This window comes from Gadus chalcogrammus, chromosome 17 (genome assembly GCF_026213295.1).
Source record: "Gadus chalcogrammus isolate NIFS_2021 chromosome 17, NIFS_Gcha_1.0, whole genome shotgun sequence".
Classification (NCBI taxonomy): Eukaryota; Metazoa; Chordata; class Actinopteri; order Gadiformes; family Gadidae; genus Gadus; species Gadus chalcogrammus.
The window spans coordinates 3,344,731-3,354,315 of NC_079428.1; positions in this window are offsets into that span (position 1 = coordinate 3,344,731).

A 9,585-nucleotide genomic window follows, 5' to 3' on the forward strand; every position below is an offset into this window, starting at 1 on the left:
CACACATGTCACTTATCCGGTCAGTCATGCGCACACGGAACCACACACACAAACACACAGTCGCTCTTCCAGTAGGTCATGTACGCACACACAAAGAAATACAAACACTCACACAAACAAACACACACACACACACACACATACAGCCACACACATACAAACAACCATGCACAGATTACTTTGAAGAAACACACATACACACATACACACACACACACACACACACACACACACACACACACACACACACACACACACACACACACACACACACACACACACACACACACACACCCGTACAGTACAGTGTGGCCTTGTTCCTGTGCCGGGGGTCTGTGGGATCAAGACGCATGTCAACAGCTGCATTCATCACTCTTCCCCACTGGCTGTTCGCAGTGTGTGGGAAACAAAGGTGGCCCCCCCCCCCCGGGCGTCTTTCATTGGATCAAAGTTCCTCAAGCCACGCCCCTCTCCTCACCTGCGGCCCCCTCAGCGGCCAGGTGTAGTCCATTCCTTATCGCCGATGCCTGCCCGCTACCCTTCACTCTCAATCAATCAATTCCCTCGTGATAAAGGATCTCTGCTCGTGGTTGTGATGTCACAGCTGGGAGGGGCCCCTGATGGACCGTTTGGGGGGGGGGGGGGGGGGGGGGACCTCACCTGACCCCCTCTTCAGTCAGCTGACACAGCTGGGTGGCTTTCGAGTAACTCGGTTCACCTCTCCCGTGGTAACGACAGCACCCTTCCGGGTGCGGTCGTTACCACGGGAGAGGTGAACCGAGTTACTCCAAAAGTCACCCATTAGGCCGACCGCGAGAAACCGAGGAATGGAGGGAACCGCGAATCACTAAACTTTCCCCTGATCCGCGGCGATGGGTTCAATGATCACCCTCCGCGGGTCGCAGCTCTGCGCTCCCCTCAGCCGGAACATTCGCTGCACGCCGTGCGCCGGGGCGCGCCGCGGGAGTACGCGTCGCCGGCGCCCAGCCAAGCGTCTTCGTCTTTGGAGGAGGAGGAGGAGGAGGAGGAGGAGGAGGAGGAGGAGGAGGAGGAGGAGGAGGAGGAGGAGGAGGAGGAGGAGGAGGAGGAGGAGGAGGAGGAGGAGGAGGAGGAGGAGGAGGAGGAGGAGGAGGAGGAGGAGGAGGAGGAGGAGGAGGACGACGCATCGATTCCCTCATCCTTGACTGCGTACAGCGTACGGGGAGATGGCGCTGCCTAGCCGAGGCCGTGCCCGGGCATGTTACCTTGGCGGGGGCGCACTGAATGCACCTCTGATCTGCACGTACACACCCTCTCCACCCATCCCCCGAACCCCCCCACCCCCTTCCCTCCCCACCCAGCGAAAACCTTCTTTGTATTTACTTTCGTCCCCCGTTGACATCGTGAATCACTTTATTCTGAAAATCCGCCGGGTCGAACGTTCAACCCATGAACCCCATGTCAGTGCACTAATCCCCGATGAAGATAGGATTGTTCCAGGCCCGGGGTTCAAACCCGTGTCAGAGCCTGTATCGTGTCGATCCGAGGAAACGGGACAATGGAGGGGAGAAGGCGGGGCGAGAACGTGCGGATCGCGGGATGGGGGCATCCAAGAGTTAATGTGAACACAAATATTAGCAGGGCTCAGAAGTTGAACATTAACCGTTTACCTCGGCCGTATCCACCTCACTGTGGACACACAAAGGCTGACAGATAATGTTTCATTTGCTCTGGCATTCGCATCGTCCCCCCCCTGGTCAAGCCAATCAAAGCCGTTGATCTAATAAGGGGGCGGGTTTGATACGATGACTGAACAGTGGAGCGCCCTATAGGAGTGTGGTTGAGGTACTTTTATAAACAAACAAAGATGGCTGCCGCTGATGTGTGTGTGTTGATAACACCACTCTGAATCAAAGATAGAGAGGTTCAAAGCGAAAGGCGGTGCTCAAACTGGTCTGGCGATGTCTGGCTCACTCACCCAGAGGAGGATGAAGGATGAGGTATCCCTGTGTAAAAAAATTAATGACATGAATGTTCACATCCTTCTATGATTTTTACTAAAAAAGTCCATTAAACCTAATCAATAATTCACCTGCGTGAACCGCACCTGAACCGCGAGATTTCTCCAAACCAGCGAATGAACCTTACACGAGGGCCGCGATGATGTCAATTCCTGCTCCTTCTGGTGCAGTTAATCAACCGGGTCTCTGTCCCTTTTATTTATTTATTATTTTATTTTTTTTGCATTTTTATGCTTTTATTATAGAGTGAGATAGAGAGGAAGGTATGGGAGATGGAGGGGAGGACGTGCAGCAAATGACAAAGGGCAGGAATCGAACCCCGGTCGCTTCATACAGGACTGAGCCTGTATGATACGCGCTCTACCAGACTCGTTCTTCAGCCAAAGAATTGTAGCTGACTGGAACTCACTCCCTGAGACTGGGATCATGAGTGATAGTATGAACTGTTTCAAGTCAAGACCGGACCGCTTCTGGCGTTACCAGCGGTACAAGATACCGGGATTTTATCATTAAGTTGTTATATACAGTGAAGGCCGTGAACAACAGTCGTCGCGACCCCATAATATTCCGTATGGTATCAAGGTATCTCCCCGGTGAGCAGTCTGGACGGCCCTGGCCTCTGTCTCTCGTTTCACGGTCTGACCGGAAGCTTCTCTCTCCTCCCCGTGTGTCCGCAGGTTCCTGTTGTGTGATGGAGGTCGCGGCCGCCCGTGACGGAGGTTGCTGCCCGTGTCTGGTGTCCTGCTGGTTAAAAAAGATAAAAACAACTCTAAACCCCGCCAGGAGGACTCAGCCCCCCGGCGCCCCCCCAACACTAGCCGGGACCACCGGTGAGCACCACTCAAACCCAGACCCAGACCGCCAAGGGCCTAGCCTAGCCTAGCCTAGCCTAGCTTAGCTTAGCCTAGCCTCACCTAGCCTAGCTTAGCCTAGTCTTATGGTGTGTTCGGGGTGCCTCGTACACCACCCGCACGAGTTGCTCTTGTGACGTTATTTCCTGGCTAGTAGCACTTATAACGTCATTGGCTAGTCATTGTTATTGTTATCTTTAGCAAACCAAAAAAAACGAAAAAAAAAAAAAACATTACGTAGTTTTGCACGCACAGCAAGACCGTGCCATGCATCAATTGTTGACCAGATTAAGGCAGCTATGTAATCAAGTGTGATCAAAGAGCATTTAAAATCAACATTAAAACGACCAATGTGGGACAAATACAAAGAAAATACATCTCTTTACTGGCGCAGCAAATTTTGTTTGTCGAGTCGTACGGTCAGCCTCTATGAGCTCGGTGGACTCTCAGAGTCCTAGCCCAGCCTAGCCTAGCCTAGCCTAGCCTAGCATCAGTGGAGATGCCGGCTGAGCCCGGAGTGGGATCAAGTGGGACAAAGGAAAGGAAAGGCAGATGTGTCCGGCGACGCACCCGCGCCCCAGACATCTGCTGCCAGTCGCTCAGGGCGGCGTTGTGTCGACTCAGTGTTCTACGTCTTCACGCCGCGTGTATTTTAGGATTCTCTCTCCCCCGAGAGGGGCACGGGGCGAGATATTTGAATTATTTTGAATATCTCAAGATTATGCCGATTAGGCAAAGTGAAAGTGAGTCGAGCGCGAAAACAAATGTTTTATTGAGGCGTGCGCAAAGCGCACGCGTGTGCATCCCGCGATTGTTTGTGCATAGTGCACCGACCAATGGGCTTCCGACCGGTGTCGGAGCGATCCCTCGTGATTTAATTAGTACGACGTGTGTATCTGGTTTGGTTGGTTGTGACCATGGCAACCCCTCTCGCTCACTCACTTTCTCCCTGTCTCTGTTCTTCCATTTTCTCTCTCTCTCTTTCTCTCCCTCTCTCTCTCTCTCTCCTCTCTCTCTCTCTCTCTCTCTCTCTCTCTCTCTCTCTCTCTCTCTCTCTCTCTCTCTCTCTCTCTCTCTCTCTCTCTCTCTCTCTCTCTCTCTCTCTCTCTCTCTCTCTCTCTCTCTCTCTCTCTCTCTCTCTCTCTCTCTCTCTCTCTCTCTCTCTCTCTCTCTCTCTCTCTCTCTCTCTCTCTCTCTCTCTCTCTCTCTCTTGACAGGCAGCAGCAGAGTCTCTTCGGGCCTCAGGACATTGTAGACCCTGCCTCCATCACACATCGACCCCCCCCCCCCTCCCCCTCCCCCTCCCCCTCTTTTTTTTGTACTGTTACATACTCCAGAGTCGCTGGTGGCACCCTGGCTACACCAACCATAATGCCTTCTTTTAGGTACCTGCACACTGGTACTAGTCTACTACACCCACCTGCTAGTTAGCTTACCATCCCAAACAGAGTTGGACTTAGTGCCCGGTTTACCTCGTGCTAACGCTTTTGATCCCCCAAACTAATTTTCCACCTTTTATGCAGTCTTTTCTTTTTGTTTTTTGTTTTTATGTTGAAGGCCTTTATGTGTGTCCGTGTGACCAAAGTGCTTCCAGGTGTTGTACTATAATAATGATATTGATCAATACTATTCTGTATATCATTCATATTAATGTTATTATGATTATTACGAAACACATGTTGAAGCATGACTTTGCAAAAGAAGAAAAAAAATACAAAAAACAACAATGCTGTACATTTTTAGATATTTTAAAGGAATACGAAAAAAAGGTATTTTTGTAATCAAGCCAATGTTTGAAATTGTCGATTGATTCATGTCGTGCTGTGTCTGAGGAACCTGTTTGTAATCCTCAAACTTTCCTACTTCTATTGTTTGGTTTGGGTTGTTTTTTCTCCCGTGTTGGTGCCATTTTAGAAGAAAATGGACAGTTGCAATACCAAAGCAGTTTTGTCTCTTTGTTTTTTTCCGCGTTTTAATCAGAACGTACATTTAGCCCGTCCCTACCCCCATCTTCCCTCTTACACCGCAAGCTGTCTTTTCAACCGACGAAGCCAAACCAACCGAAACGTCTTCTTCCACACGATGAACTTATCCATCAGTGATTTTCTGCTTCAGTTTTAACTATTAAAGCCGTCCCCCCCCCTCAAATCGAAAAAAACAGACAAACGCCCCAAAACAAAACACACCACTCTGTCTTCAAACAGACGTTCAGCATCCATCTTCGACTATAAAAACCAACGCTCCTAACAAAGGTATAGGCGCTCACATCAAGGCCCACATAAAGCAGGAAGTAAGCGGTAGGTAAGATTACCCCAGAGAGCACATTATGGAAGGAAAGCGCAGACCTGCTATAATTAGGAAGGGCTCCTTGGCTGTGCAGTGGAGAGGACAGCGGGCACCAAGAAACAAAAGACCAAAGGCAATCTCTTCTTGTTCCTTCTCTCACACTGGAGAGCTCTGTCGGCTGTTGGAATTATTCCAATTCTCGACTGCTTTCGTCCTGCTCCCTTTGAATCCTTATGAAGTGTGGCATCATGTATACTTTTGTTCTTTTTTCAGAGTCTTTTCGGGTGTCACACCAAAAGAGAGGCGTCTCGAAAAACATATTTTCTATCCGATTTTGTTTTGTCTTTAGTCTTTTATCTATTTTTAGGGACCCAATGTGATTCAACCTGTTCTTGTAAAATATGAACTAAGGTACTGTAGTAAGGATCGAAGTGTGGAAATCTATATTATTTTTAATCTTTTGTTTGTTTGGCCTGCAATAAGATTCATATTTGCATATTTATTTAACATTTTTAGGTTGAAATCTGCATTTGTTAATATGAATATGGACTCCTGTGATTTTACTATCTGATGGAAAGTATCTGTCATTTTCTACAGTGATGTTCCACTACTCAGTAAATACTGTACAATCCATAATCCAACTTCCATTGTGTAAAATAACTGAAGTTCTCAGTGTTTGTGGTTATATATGATGATATATAAGTGTGAACATCATACATACCTATAGTGGGTTTTTGAAATTTGTGCTTTCTGATCCCAATGCAAATTTGCTTTAAATTACAAATTCAAGACTATTTGAAAAGTGTGTGTGTGTGTGTGTGTGTGTGTGTTTGTGTGTGAGTGTGAGTGACTGTGTGTGAGACCGGATATCACATTTAAAAAATATGAAAATGTCCAAGATATAATTCAATTAAGTATTAATGTAAGTTTGATTGTATATTCATCTGTTTTGACAACTCCTTTCTTTTTTGTGTGTGTGCGTTTTTATCCGAAGAATTGAAATATATTTGATATATACACAAAACACTGTTTTTCCTAGATAAATTCACTGTGAAATCCAGAGGGAAAAAAACCAACATGCCCTTTGAGACGTCAAGGATGTCTTCGTCTTCGCCAAAAGACAAGAAACGACGAAGAGCTCAGAGCGCAAGACGGCGCGTTTTCCTCCAACACACGGACACGTGATACTCCTGGTTCTCCAGTTTTTAGTTTCTCTTTTGCTGTCAGTGTGTCCTGTGCATGTTCACCGCATGTGTGTGCGTGTGCGTGTGTGTGTGCGTGTGCTGTTTTTTCTTTTCCCGGATGCATACAGTACTGTTGATATTTATATATTGTAGCCGCTGTATGAAGCTCGTATTTCAGAGGGTTGTTTTGTTTTTAAAACCAAAAAAAATGGATCAAAATGAGGTTTTTATGAAAATAGATTAAAAAAAATAGGAAAATTGATACATTTCAGGTTTTTAGCCATTAAAGATTGACGTCAAGCCTGTTGTCCTGATCACTTTTGTCCCTTCCCTCGCCCTCTTCTTGACAAACATGCTCCTCTGTAGAGATGCTCCCAAGTCCCTGAGATTAGCCCCAATATAGCCCCTGAGGGGTTCGGTGTTCGATTCCCAGCCGACCGGGTCCTGGTCTTATAGGCTTCGTGGAGCAAAAGGCCTGGCCCCATCCTGCTTACCCTCTTCCCATCGCTCAGGATAGCGCCGTCGGCTCTGCGACACGCCAGCGGTTGAACCCAGCAGCCCCGTCCGAAGAACCCAAGAGAAGGACTGGATGTGCGAGGCGCCTCAGGAACAACCTCTAGTAGCCCGGTCGCCTATAGCCCCTCTGTCTCCTCCTCCCGACCCATCTGAATCACATTTCCTCCAGGAAGCCCAGGGGGGGGCGACGAGCTACGTAGTGTTTGGCTACCAGGGGAGCTCCAGCATCAGGAATAGCCCGTCCAGCCCAGGGGGGGGGGGGGGGGCTAGCTAAAGCTGTTTGGGGGGGCGGAGAGACCAATGCAGAGAATTGAGTCTCATCCTCCACACTGGTTCTCACCCACTGTGGGAGTCTGGGGGGGGGGGGGGGGGGGGGCTTGTTCCGTCACACTCCCACGCACACTAGCGTGCACGTGTGCACACACAGGCATGCACGCACGCTCACACGCTCCGACTCACACCTGTGTTGAGGGGGTGCGGAGGCTTACCTGTGTCCATGTGTGTGCGTGGAGGAGACACACTGGTGAGGCTGAGAGAGGGCCTATATAGGTCTGCATCCTTCGTTTTTCATATTTCTTTAGATGCCCATGACTGGCACTGACACGTGTGGGTGTGTGTGTGTGTGTGTGTGTGTGTGTGTGGACGGCGCAGCCCGCCACACGTTTTAATGGCGTTGGTCCCTCCTTGACGGGCCCATTAAAGAGGTGTCGCGGTCCCGTCTCGCATGCACTCCCTCAGCTGGGGCGCGATGGACCACCCCCCCCCCACACACACACACACACACACACACACACACACACACACACACACACACACACACAGGTGAGGTCTCCCCGTCTCGACCCAAATGCTGGTATATTGTTTTTAATTTCACTGTGGTTGGTCTCGTTTACCTTGTTCACCTAATCTAAATATATGTATTTATGTTTGGATACTGCAGATAGCACAGTACACATACACAAGTAGTAGTGGGCGCCACGGGTCCTCACAGACTTGCACTGGTTTAAGGTAGTGACCATTAATATTGGTTTAGAATAGTGGCCAAGTGTTTACACACCCAGTTAACTCTATCAAAAGACCTGTGTTTACAAGTCTGATGAAACATTTGAGAAGGAGTGTGTGCGTGTGTGCGTGTGTGTCCTCCCTAGAAGCGTTCCTGACCAAATTGGGAACCGCTGACATCAGCAAGTAGATGGTATCTGGGATCTCCAATATCCTGTTAGTTTTGCTCCCACGGTTTCATGAGACAAATAAGGATTTTATTACTTCTAGCATATTAAAGGCTTTTATGACATTCCCTTCCATTATCGGTTTCTACAATAATCACGCACACTGCAAAAACGCCCACATGAGCCTATTTACATTCTAGAATCCACAGGTTTTAAAGTCTGCAAACAGCTACAAATAATAGTTCAGGGTAATTAAGGACGAATCCAGGATTTGAAAGCCTGCGTGACGTTAATATAATTGACGATGATAAGAGTAATTTGTTGTTTATCGGCTCATATTTGTGTGTTTGTATTTGCCTGGCCCTTCTTATCTAAAGTACAGGAGGGGGAGAGGGCCAAACTTCCCGACCAATGTGACAACCCTGCCAGATCGGGCGGGAATCTGGCCAAACCTAGCAACGCTGTTTGCATCCCTGGAAGGATGAGCTAATCCAAACCTCGTCTCCCCCATAGCGAACGTTCACCACTCCTTTGTGCGTCAGTGAACTGTATCCGATTTCAACCCGGGAGGGGGGATTGCCCCTGCTGTAGTAGTCCTATCTACACTGCCCCCCCCCCCACCCACCCACCCCGCAGGTTTCTGGGGCCCTGGCACTGCGACGTCTCTTAGCAACCAAGCCACTGACGAGTCATACTTTCCTGATTTCACAGCAAGGTAAGAAGCAATGAGTCTTCATGAACAAAGGCTTGATCCCTCATGGTAGCCTACATGTTTGAGCTTTATTAGGCACCTTTAGGCTATAAGGTAAAACATGGATAGATGTTTTTTGCAACTGCCAGGCCATGACGCAACATCCTCTATGAACTTTGACATTTTAATTTCTACTTCAGGGCTGTTTTAACCATGTTTTGGTGTAACTTTCGGCAAAACATTGGTAATTGGTCAAATATATCTTAACATATCCACAAATTCATATGCTGCAAGAATGAGGTGTAAACCTTCTGCAATCTCGTCTTGCAATTGAAAGAAAATGAGAATAGAATAATCCCTGTGATGCTGGCCACTTCTAACATGCAATCTCCTTGATCATGTGTGGTTTATAATGCCATGAAAGGGTACTGGGTGCGCTACGGGGGTCCAGGTCTGCGATCGATTCTCTGTGTGTGTGTGTCTGTCTGTTTGATTGATGGCTCAATCTAGATAATAGTGTTTGTTACAACTTATGTGTCAGCGCTTTGGAACCAAATAACAACTGGTACTCTTGTTTGGAACTAATACGGCATGTTGTTGTTTTTCTCATTGTTTTACCCGGACAACATTTGTTATGTTTAATTCACTGTGCTTTACTATCAGGTGTATGGTACCAATGCACCATACCGAATAAGTGGCTCCAGGCTGACCCCTAGTGGCCGAATGGTCTCAGTGCAGATCCGTAGTCCGTGAAACGAAGCTTTTATTTTTGAGCGTTAAACGAACCAAGGTCATGAAACCTTGTGACGACATTTGTGAATGAATGCATTGCTTTGTGCACATCTTTCCAACAGTCATGGGGTGTGTTCGAATATCCACATGCGACGG